Genomic DNA, 9,679 nt, shown 5'->3' with positions numbered 1-9,679 from the left:
TTTTGCCCTATTATTTTAATTTTTCAAAATTATATAGCTACGAAGTCTAGTTCAAGTAACTTAACAGCGAGGCTCCGACGAGAATCGAACTCATGATCTCCTGTTTACTAGACAGGCGCTTAAACCACTAAGCCACGGAGCCCTTGCTTTGAAGTGATATGAATTCTGAACATTTCAGTAAATTAACTAAATTATATCATCGGAACTTTTACGCTATTGTTTGCATATATGCATATCTAAATCAACAATTATTTTCAATTTTTCAAAATTTAATAGCTACGAAATCTAGTTCAAGTAATATAACAGCGAGGCTCCGACGAGAATCGAACTCATGACCTCCTGTTTACAAGACAGGCGCTTTAATCACTAAGCCTCGGTACCCTTGCTTTGAAGCGATATGAATGCAGAATATTTCAGTAAATTAACTAAATTATCTCATCGAAACTTTTGCCCTATTATTTTAATTTTTCAATATTATATAGCTACGAAATCTAGTTCAAGTAACATAACAGCGAGGCTCCGACGAGAATCGAACTCATGATCTCCTGTTTACTAGACAGGCGCTTTAACCACTAAGCCACGGAACCCTTGCTTTGAAGCGACATGAATGCTGAATATTCCATTAATTTAACTAAATTATCTCATCGGAACTTTTGCCCTATTATTTTAATTTTTCAAAATTTAATAGCTACGAAATCTAGTTCAAGTAATATAACAGCGAGGCTCCGACGAAAATCGAACTCATGATCTCCTGTTTACAAGACAGGCGCTTTAACCACTAAGCCACAGAGCCCTTGCATTGAAGCGATATGAATGCAGAATATTTCAGTAAATTAACTAAATTATCTCATCGAAACTTTTGCCCTATTATTTTAATTTTCAAAATTATACAGCTACGAAATCTAGTTCAAGTAACATAACAGCGAGGCTCCGACGAGAATCGAACTCATGATCTCCTGTTTACTAGACAGGCGCTTTAACCACTAAGCCACGGAGCCCTTGCTTTGAAGCGACTTGAATGCTGAATATTCCAGTAATTTAACTAAATTATCTCATCGGAACTTTTGCCCTATTTTTTTAATTTTTCAAAATTATATAGCTACGAAGTCTAGTTCAAGTAACTTAACAGCGAGGCTCCGACGAGAATCGAACTCATGATCTCCTGTTTACTAGACAGGCGCTTAAACAACTAAGCCACGGAGCCCTTGCTTTGAAGTGATATGAATTCTGAATATTTCAGTAAATTAACTAAATTATATCATCGGAACTTTTACACTATTGTTTGCATATATGCATATCTAAATCAACAATTATTTTCAATTTTTCAAAATTTAATAGCTACGAAATCTAGTTCAAGTAATATAACAGCGAGGCTCCGACGAGAATCGAACTCATGACCTCCTGTTTACAAGACAGGCGCTTTAATCACTAAGCCACGGAGCCCTTGCTTTGAAGCGATATGAATGCAGAATATTTCAGTAAATTAACTAAATTATCTCATCGAAACTTTTGCCCTATTATTTTAATTTTTTAATATTATATAGCTACGAAATCTAGTTCAAGTAACATAACAGCGAGGCTCCGACGAGAATCGAACTCATGATCTCCTGTTTACTAGACAGGCGCTTTAACCACTAAGCCACGGAACCCTTGCTTTGAAGCGACATGAATGCTGAATATTCCATTAATTTAACTAAATTATCTCATCGGAACTTTTGCCCTATTATTTTAATTTTTCAAAATTTAATAGCTACGAAATCTAGTTCAAGTAATATAACAGCGAGGCTCCGACGAAAATCGAACTCATGATCTCCTGTTTACAAGACAGGCGCTTTAACCACTAAGCCACAGAGCCCTTGCATTGAAGCGATATGAATGCAGAATATTTCAGTAAATTAACTAAATTATCTCATCGAAACTTTTGCCCTATTATTTTAATTTTTCAAAATTATATAGCTACGAAGTCTAGTTCAAGTAACTTAACAGCGAGGCTCCGACGAGAATCGAACTCATGATCTCCTGTTTACTAGACAGGCGCTTAAACCACTAAGCCACGGAGCCCTTGCTTTGAAGTGATATGAATTCTGAACATTTCAGTAAATTAACTAAATTATATCATCGGAACTTTTACGCTATTGTTTGCATATATGCATATCTAAATCAACAATTATTTTCAATTTTTCAAAATTTAATAGCTACGAAATCTAGTTCAAGTAATATAACAGCGAGGCTCCGACGAGAATCGAACTCATGACCTCCTGTTTACAAGACAGGCGCTTTAATCACTAAGCCTCGGTACCCTTGCTTTGAAGCGATATGAATGCAGAATATTTCAGTAAATTAACTAAATTATCTCATCGAAACTTTTGCCCTATTATTTTAATTTTTCAATATTATATAGCTACGAAATCTAGTTCAAGTAACATAACAGCGAGGCTCCGACGAGAATCGAACTCATGATCTCCTGTTTACTAGACAGGCGCTTTAACCACTAAGCCACGGAACCCTTGCTTTGAAGCGACATGAATGCTGAATATTCCATTAATTTAACTAAATTATCTCATCGGAACTTTTGCCCTATTATTTTAATTTTTCAAAATTTAATAGCTACGAAATCTAGTTCAAGTAATATAACAGCGAGGCTCCGACGAAAATCGAACTCATGATCTCCTGTTTACAAGACAGGCGCTTTAACCACTAAGCCACAGAGCCCTTGCATTGAAGCGATATGAATGCAGAATATTTCAGTAAATTAACTAAATTATCTCATCGAAACTTTTGCCCTATTATTTTAATTTTCAAAATTATACAGCTACGAAATCTAGTTCAAGTAACATAACAGCGAGGCTCCGACGAGAATCGAACTCATGATCTCCTGTTTACTAGACAGGCGCTTTAACCACTAAGCCACGGAGCCCTTGCTTTGAAGCGACTTGAATGCTGAATATTCCAGTAATTTAACTAAATTATCTCATCGGAACTTTTGCCCTATTTTTTTAATTTTTCAAAATTATATAGCTACGAAGTCTAGTTCAAGTAACTTAACAGCGAGGCTCCGACGAGAATCGAACTCATGATCTCCTGTTTACTAGACAGGCGCTTAAACAACTAAGCCACGGAGCCCTTGCTTTGAAGTGATATGAATTCTGAATATTTCAGTAAATTAACTAAATTATATCATCGGAACTTTTACACTATTGTTTGCATATATGCATATCTAAATCAACAATTATTTTCAATTTTTCAAAATTTAATAGCTACGAAATCTAGTTCAAGTAATATAACAGCGAGGCTCCGACGAGAATCGAACTCATGACCTCCTGTTTACAAGACAGGCGCTTTAATCACTAAGCCACGGAGCCCTTGCTTTGAAGCGATATGAATGCAGAATATTTCAGTAAATTAACTAAATTATCTCATCGAAACTTTTGCCCTATTATTTTAATTTTTTAATATTATATAGCTACGAAATCTAGTTCAAGTAACATAACAGCGAGGCTCCGACGAGAATCGAACTCATGATCTCCTGTTTACTAGACAGGCGCTTTAACCACTAAGCCACGGAACCCTTGCTTTGAAGCGACATGAATGCTGAATATTCCATTAATTTAACTAAATTATCTCATCGGAACTTTTGCCCTATTATTTTAATTTTTCAAAATTTAATAGCTACGAAATCTAGTTCAAGTAATATAACAGCGAGGCTCCGACGAAAATCGAACTCATGATCTCCTGTTTACAAGACAGGCGCTTTAACCACTAAGCCACAGAGCCCTTGTATTGAAGCGATATGAATGCAGAATATTTCAGTAAATTAACTAAATTATCTCATCGAAACTTTTGCCCTATTATTTTAATTTTTCAAAATTATATAGCTACGAAGTCTAGTTCAAGTAACTTAACAGCGGGGCTCCGACGAGAATCGAACTCATGATCTCCTGTTTACTAGACAGGCGCTTAAACCACTAAGCCACGGAGCCCTTGCTTTGAAGTGATATGAATTCTGAATATTTCAGTAAATTAACTAAATTATATCATCGGAACTTTTACACTTTTGTTTGCATATATGCATATCTAAATCAACAATTATTTTCAATTTTTCAAATTTTAATAGCTACGAAATCTAGTTCAAGTAATATAACAGCGAGGCTCCGACGAGAATCGAACTCATGACCTCCTGTTTACAAGACAGGCGCTTTAATCACTAAGCCACGGAGCCCTTGCTTTGAAGCGATATGAATGCAGAATATTTCAGTAAATTAACTAAATTATCTCATCGAAACTATTGCCCTATTATTTTAATTTTTCAATATTATATAGCTACGAAATCTAGTTCAAGTAACATAACAGCGAGGCTCCGACGAGAATCGAACTCATGATCTGCTGTTTACTAGACAGGCGCTTTAACCACTAAGCCACGGAACCCTTGCTTTGAAGCGACATGAATGCTGAATATTCCATTAATTTAACTAAATTATCTCATCGGAACTTTTGCCCTATTATTTTAATTTTTCAAAATTTAATAGCTACGAAATCTAGTTCAAGTAATATAACAGCGAGGCTCCGACGAAAATCGAACTCATGATCTCCTGTTTACAAGACAGGCGCTTTAACCACTAAGCCACAGAGCCCTTGCATTGAAGCGATATGAATGCAGAATATTTCAGTAAATTAACTAAATTATCTCATCGAAACTTTTGCCCTATTATTTTAATTTTTCAAAATTATATAGCTACGAAATCTAGTTCAGGTAACATAACAGCGAGGCTCCGACGAGAATCGAACTCATGATCTCCTGTTTACTAGACAGGCGCTTTAACTACTAAGCCACGGAGCCCTTGCTTTGAAGTGATATGAATTCTGAATATTTCAGTAAATTAACTAAATTATATCATCGGAACTTTTACACTTTTGTTTGCATATATGCATATCTAAATCAACAATTATTTTCAATTTTTCAAATTTTAATAGCTACGAAATCTAGTTCAAGTAATATAACAGCGAGGCTCCGACGAGAATCGAACTCATGACCTCCTGTTTACAAGACAGTCGCTTTAACCACTAAGCCACGGAGCCCTTGCTTTGAAGCGACATGAATGCTGAATATTTCAGTAAATTATCTCATCGGAACTTTTACACTATTGTTTGCATAAATGCTCATCTAAATCAACTATTATTTTTAATTTTTCAAAATTTAACAGCTACGAAATCTAGTTCAAGTAACATAAAAGTGAGGCTCCGACGAGAATCGAACTCATGATCTCCTGTTTACTAGACAGGTGCTATAACCACTAAGCTACGCAGCCTTTGCTGTGAAGCGATATGAATGCAAAATATTTCAGTAATTTCAGTAATTTAATTAAATTATCTCATCGGAACTTTTACTCTATTGTTTGCAAAAATGCATATCTAAATCAACTATTATTTTTAATTTTTCAAAGTTTAACACCTACGAAATCTAGTTCAAGTAACATAACAGCGAGGCTCCGACGAGAATCGAACTCATGATCTCCTGTTTACAAGACTGGCGCTTAAACCACTAAGCCACGGAGCCCTTGCTTTGAAGTGATATGAATTCTGAATATTTCAGTAAATTAACTAAATTATATCATCGGAACTTTTACACTATTGTTTGCATATATGCATATCTAAATCAACAATTATTTTCAATTTTTCAAAATTTAATAGCTACGAAATCTAGTTCAAGTAATATAACAGCGAGGCTCCGACTAGAATCGAACTCATGACCTCCTGTTTACAAGACAGGGGCTTTAACCACTAAGCCACAGAGCCCTTGCATTGAATCGATATGACTGCAGAATATTTCAGTAATTTAACTAAATTAACTCATTGGAATTTTTACCCTACTGTTTTAATTTTTCAAACTTTAATAGCTACGAAATCTACATAACAGCGAGGCTCCGACGAGAATCGAACTCATGATCTCCTGTTTACTAGACAGGCGCTTAAACCACTAAGCCACGGAGCCCTTGCTTTGAAGTGATATGAATTCTGAATATTTCAGTAAATTAACTAAATTATATCATCGGAACTTTTACACTATTGTTTGCATATATGCATATCTAAATCAACAATTATTTTCAATTTTTCAAAATTTAATAGCTACGAAATCTAGTTCAAGTAATATAACAGCGAGGCTCCGACTAGAATCGAACTCATGACCTCCTGTTTACAAGACAGGGGCTTTAACCACTAAGCCACAGAGCCCTTGCATTGAATCGATATGACTGCAGAATATTTCAGTAATTTAACTAAATTAACTCATTGGAATTTTTACCCTATTGTTTTAATTTTTCAAACTTTAATAGCTACGAAATCTAGATCAATTAACATAACAGCAAGGCTTCGACGAGAATCGAACTCATGCTCTCCTGTTGACTAGACAGTCGCTTTAACCACTAAGCCACGGAGCCCTTGCTTTGAAGCGACATGAATGCTGAATAGTCCAGTAATTTAACTAAATTAACTCATCGGAATTTTTACCCTATTGTTTTTATTTTTCAAAATTTAATAGCTACGAAATCTAGTTCAAGTAACATAACAGCGAGGCTCCGACGAGAATCGAACTCATGATCTCCTGATTACTAGACAGGCGCTGTAACCACTAAGCCACGAAGGCCTTGCTTTGAGGCGATATGAATTCTGAATATTTCAGTAAATTATCTCATCGGAACTTTTACACTATTGTTTGCATAAATGCTCATCTAAATCAACTATTATTTTTAATTTTTCAAAATTTAACAGCTACGAAATCTAGTTCAAGTAACATAAAAGTGAGGCTCCGACGAGAATCGAACTCATGATCTCCTGTTTACTAGACAGGTGCTATAACCACTAAGCTACGCAGCCTTTGCTGTGAAGCGATATGAATGCAAAATATTTCAGTAATTTCAGTAATTTAATTAAATTATCTCATCGGAACTTTTACTCAATTGTTTGCAAAAATGCATATCTAAATCAACTATTATTTTTAATTTTTCAAAGTTTAACACCTACGAAATCTAGTTCAAGTAACATAACAGCGAGGCTCCGACGAGAATCGAACTCATGATCCCCTGTTTACTAGACAGGCGCTTTAACCAATAAGCCACGAAGGCCTTGCTTTGAAGCGATATGAATTCTGAATATTTCAGTAAATTATCTCATCGGAACTTTTACACTATTGTTTGCATAAATGCTCATCTAAATCAACTATGATTTTTAATTTTTCAAAATTTAACAGCTACGAAATCTAGTTCAAGTAACATAACAGCGAGGCTCCGACGAGAATCGAACTCATTATCTCCTGTTTACTAGACAGGCGCTTTAACCACTAAGCCACGGAACCCTTGCTTTGAAGCGACATGAATGCTGAATATTCCATTAATTTAACTAAATTATCTCATCGGAACTTTTGCCCTATTATTTTAATTTTTCAAAATTTAATAGCTACGAAATCTAGTTCAAGTAATATAACAGCGAGGCTCCGACGAAAATCGAACTCATGATCTCCTGTTTACAAGACAGGCGCTTTAACCACTAAGCCACAGAGCCCTTGCATTGAAGCGATATGAATGCAGAATATTTCAGTAAATTAACTAAATTATCTCATCGAAACTTTTGCCCTATTACTTTAATTTTTCAAAATTATATAGCTACGAAATCTAGTTCAATTAACATAACAGCGAGGCTCCGACGAGAATCGAACTCATGATCTCCTGTTTACTAGACAGGCGCTTTAACCACTAAGCCACGGAGCCCTTGCTTTGAAGCGACTTGAATGCTGAATATTCCAGTAATTTAACTAAATTATCTCATCGGAACTTTTGCCCTATTATTTTAATTTTTCAAAATTATATAGCTACGAAGTCTAGTTCAAGTAACTTAACAGCGAGGCTCCGACGAGAATCGAACTCATGATCTCCTGTTTACTAGACAGGCGCTTAAACCACTAAGCCACGGAGCCCTTGCTTTGAAGTGATATGAATTCTGAATATTTCAGTAAATTAACTAAATTATATCATCGGAACTTTTACACTATTGTTTGCATATATGCATATCTAAATCAACAATTATTTTCAATTTTTCAAAATTTAATAGCTACGAAATCTAGTTCAAGTAATATAACAGCGAGGCTCCGACTAGAATCGAACTCATGACCTCCTGTTTACAAGACAGGGGCTTTAACCACTAAGCCACAGAGCCCTTGCATTGAATCGATATGACTGCAGAATATTTCAGTAATTTAACTAAATTAACTCATTGGAATTTTTACCCTATTGTTTTAATTTTTCAAACTTTAATAGCTACGAAATCTAGATCAATTAACATAACAGCAAGGCTTCGACGAGAATCGAACTCATGCTCTCCTGTTGACTAGACAGTCGCTTTAACCACTAAGCCACGGAGCCCTTGCTTTGAAGCGACATGAATGCTGAATAGTCCAGTAATTTAACTAAATTAACTCATCGGAATTTTTACCCTATTGTTTTTATTTTTCAAAATTTAATAGCTACGAAATCTAGTTCAAGTAACATAACAGCGAGGCTCCGACGAGAATCGAACTCATGATCTCCTGATTACTAGACAGGCGCTGTAACCACTAAGCCACGAAGGCCTTGCTTTGAGGCGATATGAATTCTGAATATTTCAGTAAATTATCTCATCGGAACTTTTACACTATTGTTTGCATAAATGCTCATCTAAATCAACTATTATTTTTAATTTTTCAAAATTTAACAGCTACGAAATCTAGTTCAAGTAACATAAAAGTGAGGCTCCGACGAGAATCGAACTCATGATCTCCTGTTTACTAGACAGGTGCTATAACCACTAAGCTACGCAGCCTTTGCTGTGAAGCGATATGAATGCAAAATATTTCAGTAATTTCAGTAATTTAATTAAATTATCTCATCGGAACTTTTACTCAATTGTTTGCAAAAATGCATATCTAAATCAACTATTATTTTTAATTTTTCAAAGTTTAACACCTACGAAATCTAGTTCAAGTAACATAACAGCGAGGCTCCGACGAGAATCGAACTCATGATCCCCTGTTTACTAGACAGGCGCTTTAACCAATAAGCCACGAAGGCCTTGCATTGAAGCGATATGAATGCAGAATATTTCAGTAAATTAACTAAATTATCTCATCGAAACTTTTACCCTATTATTTTAATTTTTCAAAATTATATAGCTACGAAATCTAGTTCAAGTAACATAACAGCGAGGCTCCGACGAGAATCGAACTCATGATCTCCTGTTTACTAGACAGGCGCTTTAACCACTAAGCCACGGAGCCCTTGCTTTGAAGCGACTTGAATGCTGAATATTCCAGTAATTTAACTAAATTATCTCATCGGAACTTTTGCCCTATTATTTTAATTTTTCAAAATTATATAGCTACGAAGTCTAGTTCAAGTAACTTAACAGCGAGGCTCCGACGAGAATCGAACTCATGATCTCCTGTTTACTAGACAGGCGCTTAAACCACTAAGCCACGGAGCCCTTGCTTTGAAGTGATATGAATTCTGAACATTTCAGTAAATTAACTAAATTATATCATCGGAACTTTTACACTATTGTTTGCATATATGCATATCTAAATCAACAATTATTTTCAATTTTTCAAAATTTAATAGCTACGAAATCTAGTTCAAGTAATATAACAGCGAGGCTC

General features: G+C 35.2%; 32 non-coding genes across 32 annotated transcripts; all 32 read right to left on the bottom strand.

Annotated features, from left to right (window-relative positions):
• Positions 1–69: 69 nt before the first annotated feature.
• TRNAT-AGU (transfer RNA threonine (anticodon AGU)) lies at positions 70–142 on the bottom strand. The gene has a single exon. It is a non-coding gene; the product is annotated as a tRNA-Thr (tRNA).
• Positions 143–514: 372 nt separating this feature from the next.
• Positions 515–587, bottom strand: TRNAT-AGU (transfer RNA threonine (anticodon AGU)). Its single transcript has one exon. It is a non-coding gene; the product is annotated as a tRNA-Thr (tRNA).
• Positions 588–720: 133 nt separating this feature from the next.
• On the bottom strand, positions 721–793 carry TRNAT-UGU (transfer RNA threonine (anticodon UGU)). Its single transcript has one exon. It is a non-coding gene; the product is annotated as a tRNA-Thr (tRNA).
• Positions 794–925: 132 nt separating this feature from the next.
• On the bottom strand, positions 926–998 carry TRNAT-AGU (transfer RNA threonine (anticodon AGU)). The gene has a single exon. It is a non-coding gene; the product is annotated as a tRNA-Thr (tRNA).
• A 372-nt stretch (positions 999–1,370) lies between these two features.
• TRNAT-UGU (transfer RNA threonine (anticodon UGU)) lies at positions 1,371–1,443 on the bottom strand. The gene has a single exon. It is a non-coding gene; the product is annotated as a tRNA-Thr (tRNA).
• A 133-nt stretch (positions 1,444–1,576) lies between these two features.
• On the bottom strand, positions 1,577–1,649 carry TRNAT-AGU (transfer RNA threonine (anticodon AGU)). The gene has a single exon. It is a non-coding gene; the product is annotated as a tRNA-Thr (tRNA).
• A 133-nt stretch (positions 1,650–1,782) lies between these two features.
• TRNAT-UGU (transfer RNA threonine (anticodon UGU)) lies at positions 1,783–1,855 on the bottom strand. The gene has a single exon. It is a non-coding gene; the product is annotated as a tRNA-Thr (tRNA).
• A 133-nt stretch (positions 1,856–1,988) lies between these two features.
• Positions 1,989–2,061, bottom strand: TRNAT-AGU (transfer RNA threonine (anticodon AGU)). The gene has a single exon. It is a non-coding gene; the product is annotated as a tRNA-Thr (tRNA).
• A 372-nt stretch (positions 2,062–2,433) lies between these two features.
• Positions 2,434–2,506, bottom strand: TRNAT-AGU (transfer RNA threonine (anticodon AGU)). The gene has a single exon. It is a non-coding gene; the product is annotated as a tRNA-Thr (tRNA).
• Positions 2,507–2,639: 133 nt separating this feature from the next.
• On the bottom strand, positions 2,640–2,712 carry TRNAT-UGU (transfer RNA threonine (anticodon UGU)). The gene has a single exon. It is a non-coding gene; the product is annotated as a tRNA-Thr (tRNA).
• Positions 2,713–2,844: 132 nt separating this feature from the next.
• TRNAT-AGU (transfer RNA threonine (anticodon AGU)) lies at positions 2,845–2,917 on the bottom strand. Its single transcript has one exon. It is a non-coding gene; the product is annotated as a tRNA-Thr (tRNA).
• Positions 2,918–3,289: 372 nt separating this feature from the next.
• TRNAT-UGU (transfer RNA threonine (anticodon UGU)) lies at positions 3,290–3,362 on the bottom strand. The gene has a single exon. It is a non-coding gene; the product is annotated as a tRNA-Thr (tRNA).
• A 133-nt stretch (positions 3,363–3,495) lies between these two features.
• Positions 3,496–3,568, bottom strand: TRNAT-AGU (transfer RNA threonine (anticodon AGU)). Its single transcript has one exon. It is a non-coding gene; the product is annotated as a tRNA-Thr (tRNA).
• Positions 3,569–3,701: 133 nt separating this feature from the next.
• TRNAT-UGU (transfer RNA threonine (anticodon UGU)) lies at positions 3,702–3,774 on the bottom strand. The gene has a single exon. It is a non-coding gene; the product is annotated as a tRNA-Thr (tRNA).
• Positions 3,775–3,907: 133 nt separating this feature from the next.
• On the bottom strand, positions 3,908–3,980 carry TRNAT-AGU (transfer RNA threonine (anticodon AGU)). The gene has a single exon. It is a non-coding gene; the product is annotated as a tRNA-Thr (tRNA).
• A 166-nt stretch (positions 3,981–4,146) lies between these two features.
• TRNAT-UGU (transfer RNA threonine (anticodon UGU)) lies at positions 4,147–4,219 on the bottom strand. Its single transcript has one exon. It is a non-coding gene; the product is annotated as a tRNA-Thr (tRNA).
• A 339-nt stretch (positions 4,220–4,558) lies between these two features.
• Positions 4,559–4,631, bottom strand: TRNAT-UGU (transfer RNA threonine (anticodon UGU)). The gene has a single exon. It is a non-coding gene; the product is annotated as a tRNA-Thr (tRNA).
• Positions 4,632–4,764: 133 nt separating this feature from the next.
• TRNAT-AGU (transfer RNA threonine (anticodon AGU)) lies at positions 4,765–4,837 on the bottom strand. The gene has a single exon. It is a non-coding gene; the product is annotated as a tRNA-Thr (tRNA).
• Positions 4,838–5,003: 166 nt separating this feature from the next.
• On the bottom strand, positions 5,004–5,076 carry TRNAT-UGU (transfer RNA threonine (anticodon UGU)). Its single transcript has one exon. It is a non-coding gene; the product is annotated as a tRNA-Thr (tRNA).
• Positions 5,077–5,233: 157 nt separating this feature from the next.
• Positions 5,234–5,306, bottom strand: TRNAT-AGU (transfer RNA threonine (anticodon AGU)). The gene has a single exon. It is a non-coding gene; the product is annotated as a tRNA-Thr (tRNA).
• Positions 5,307–5,481: 175 nt separating this feature from the next.
• On the bottom strand, positions 5,482–5,554 carry TRNAT-UGU (transfer RNA threonine (anticodon UGU)). Its single transcript has one exon. It is a non-coding gene; the product is annotated as a tRNA-Thr (tRNA).
• Positions 5,555–5,720: 166 nt separating this feature from the next.
• TRNAT-UGU (transfer RNA threonine (anticodon UGU)) lies at positions 5,721–5,793 on the bottom strand. The gene has a single exon. It is a non-coding gene; the product is annotated as a tRNA-Thr (tRNA).
• Positions 5,794–5,916: 123 nt separating this feature from the next.
• Positions 5,917–5,989, bottom strand: TRNAT-AGU (transfer RNA threonine (anticodon AGU)). The gene has a single exon. It is a non-coding gene; the product is annotated as a tRNA-Thr (tRNA).
• Positions 5,990–6,155: 166 nt separating this feature from the next.
• TRNAT-UGU (transfer RNA threonine (anticodon UGU)) lies at positions 6,156–6,228 on the bottom strand. Its single transcript has one exon. It is a non-coding gene; the product is annotated as a tRNA-Thr (tRNA).
• A 569-nt stretch (positions 6,229–6,797) lies between these two features.
• Positions 6,798–6,870, bottom strand: TRNAT-AGU (transfer RNA threonine (anticodon AGU)). The gene has a single exon. It is a non-coding gene; the product is annotated as a tRNA-Thr (tRNA).
• Positions 6,871–7,481: 611 nt separating this feature from the next.
• TRNAT-UGU (transfer RNA threonine (anticodon UGU)) lies at positions 7,482–7,554 on the bottom strand. Its single transcript has one exon. It is a non-coding gene; the product is annotated as a tRNA-Thr (tRNA).
• A 133-nt stretch (positions 7,555–7,687) lies between these two features.
• On the bottom strand, positions 7,688–7,760 carry TRNAT-AGU (transfer RNA threonine (anticodon AGU)). Its single transcript has one exon. It is a non-coding gene; the product is annotated as a tRNA-Thr (tRNA).
• Positions 7,761–7,893: 133 nt separating this feature from the next.
• TRNAT-AGU (transfer RNA threonine (anticodon AGU)) lies at positions 7,894–7,966 on the bottom strand. Its single transcript has one exon. It is a non-coding gene; the product is annotated as a tRNA-Thr (tRNA).
• Positions 7,967–8,132: 166 nt separating this feature from the next.
• On the bottom strand, positions 8,133–8,205 carry TRNAT-UGU (transfer RNA threonine (anticodon UGU)). Its single transcript has one exon. It is a non-coding gene; the product is annotated as a tRNA-Thr (tRNA).
• A 569-nt stretch (positions 8,206–8,774) lies between these two features.
• TRNAT-AGU (transfer RNA threonine (anticodon AGU)) lies at positions 8,775–8,847 on the bottom strand. The gene has a single exon. It is a non-coding gene; the product is annotated as a tRNA-Thr (tRNA).
• A 381-nt stretch (positions 8,848–9,228) lies between these two features.
• Positions 9,229–9,301, bottom strand: TRNAT-AGU (transfer RNA threonine (anticodon AGU)). Its single transcript has one exon. It is a non-coding gene; the product is annotated as a tRNA-Thr (tRNA).
• Positions 9,302–9,434: 133 nt separating this feature from the next.
• TRNAT-AGU (transfer RNA threonine (anticodon AGU)) lies at positions 9,435–9,507 on the bottom strand. Its single transcript has one exon. It is a non-coding gene; the product is annotated as a tRNA-Thr (tRNA).
• Positions 9,508–9,679: the final 172 nt, after the last annotated feature.

The sequence above is a fragment of the Phalangium opilio genome, unplaced genomic scaffold, assembly GCF_054372755.1.
Source record: "Phalangium opilio isolate 3A_F unplaced genomic scaffold, DU_Popi_V2 ptg000092l_1, whole genome shotgun sequence".
Taxonomy (NCBI): Eukaryota; Metazoa; Arthropoda; class Arachnida; order Opiliones; family Phalangiidae; genus Phalangium; species Phalangium opilio.
Note: the sequence above shows the minus strand (reverse complement) of the source record. Positions and strands in the feature narration are given on the sequence as shown.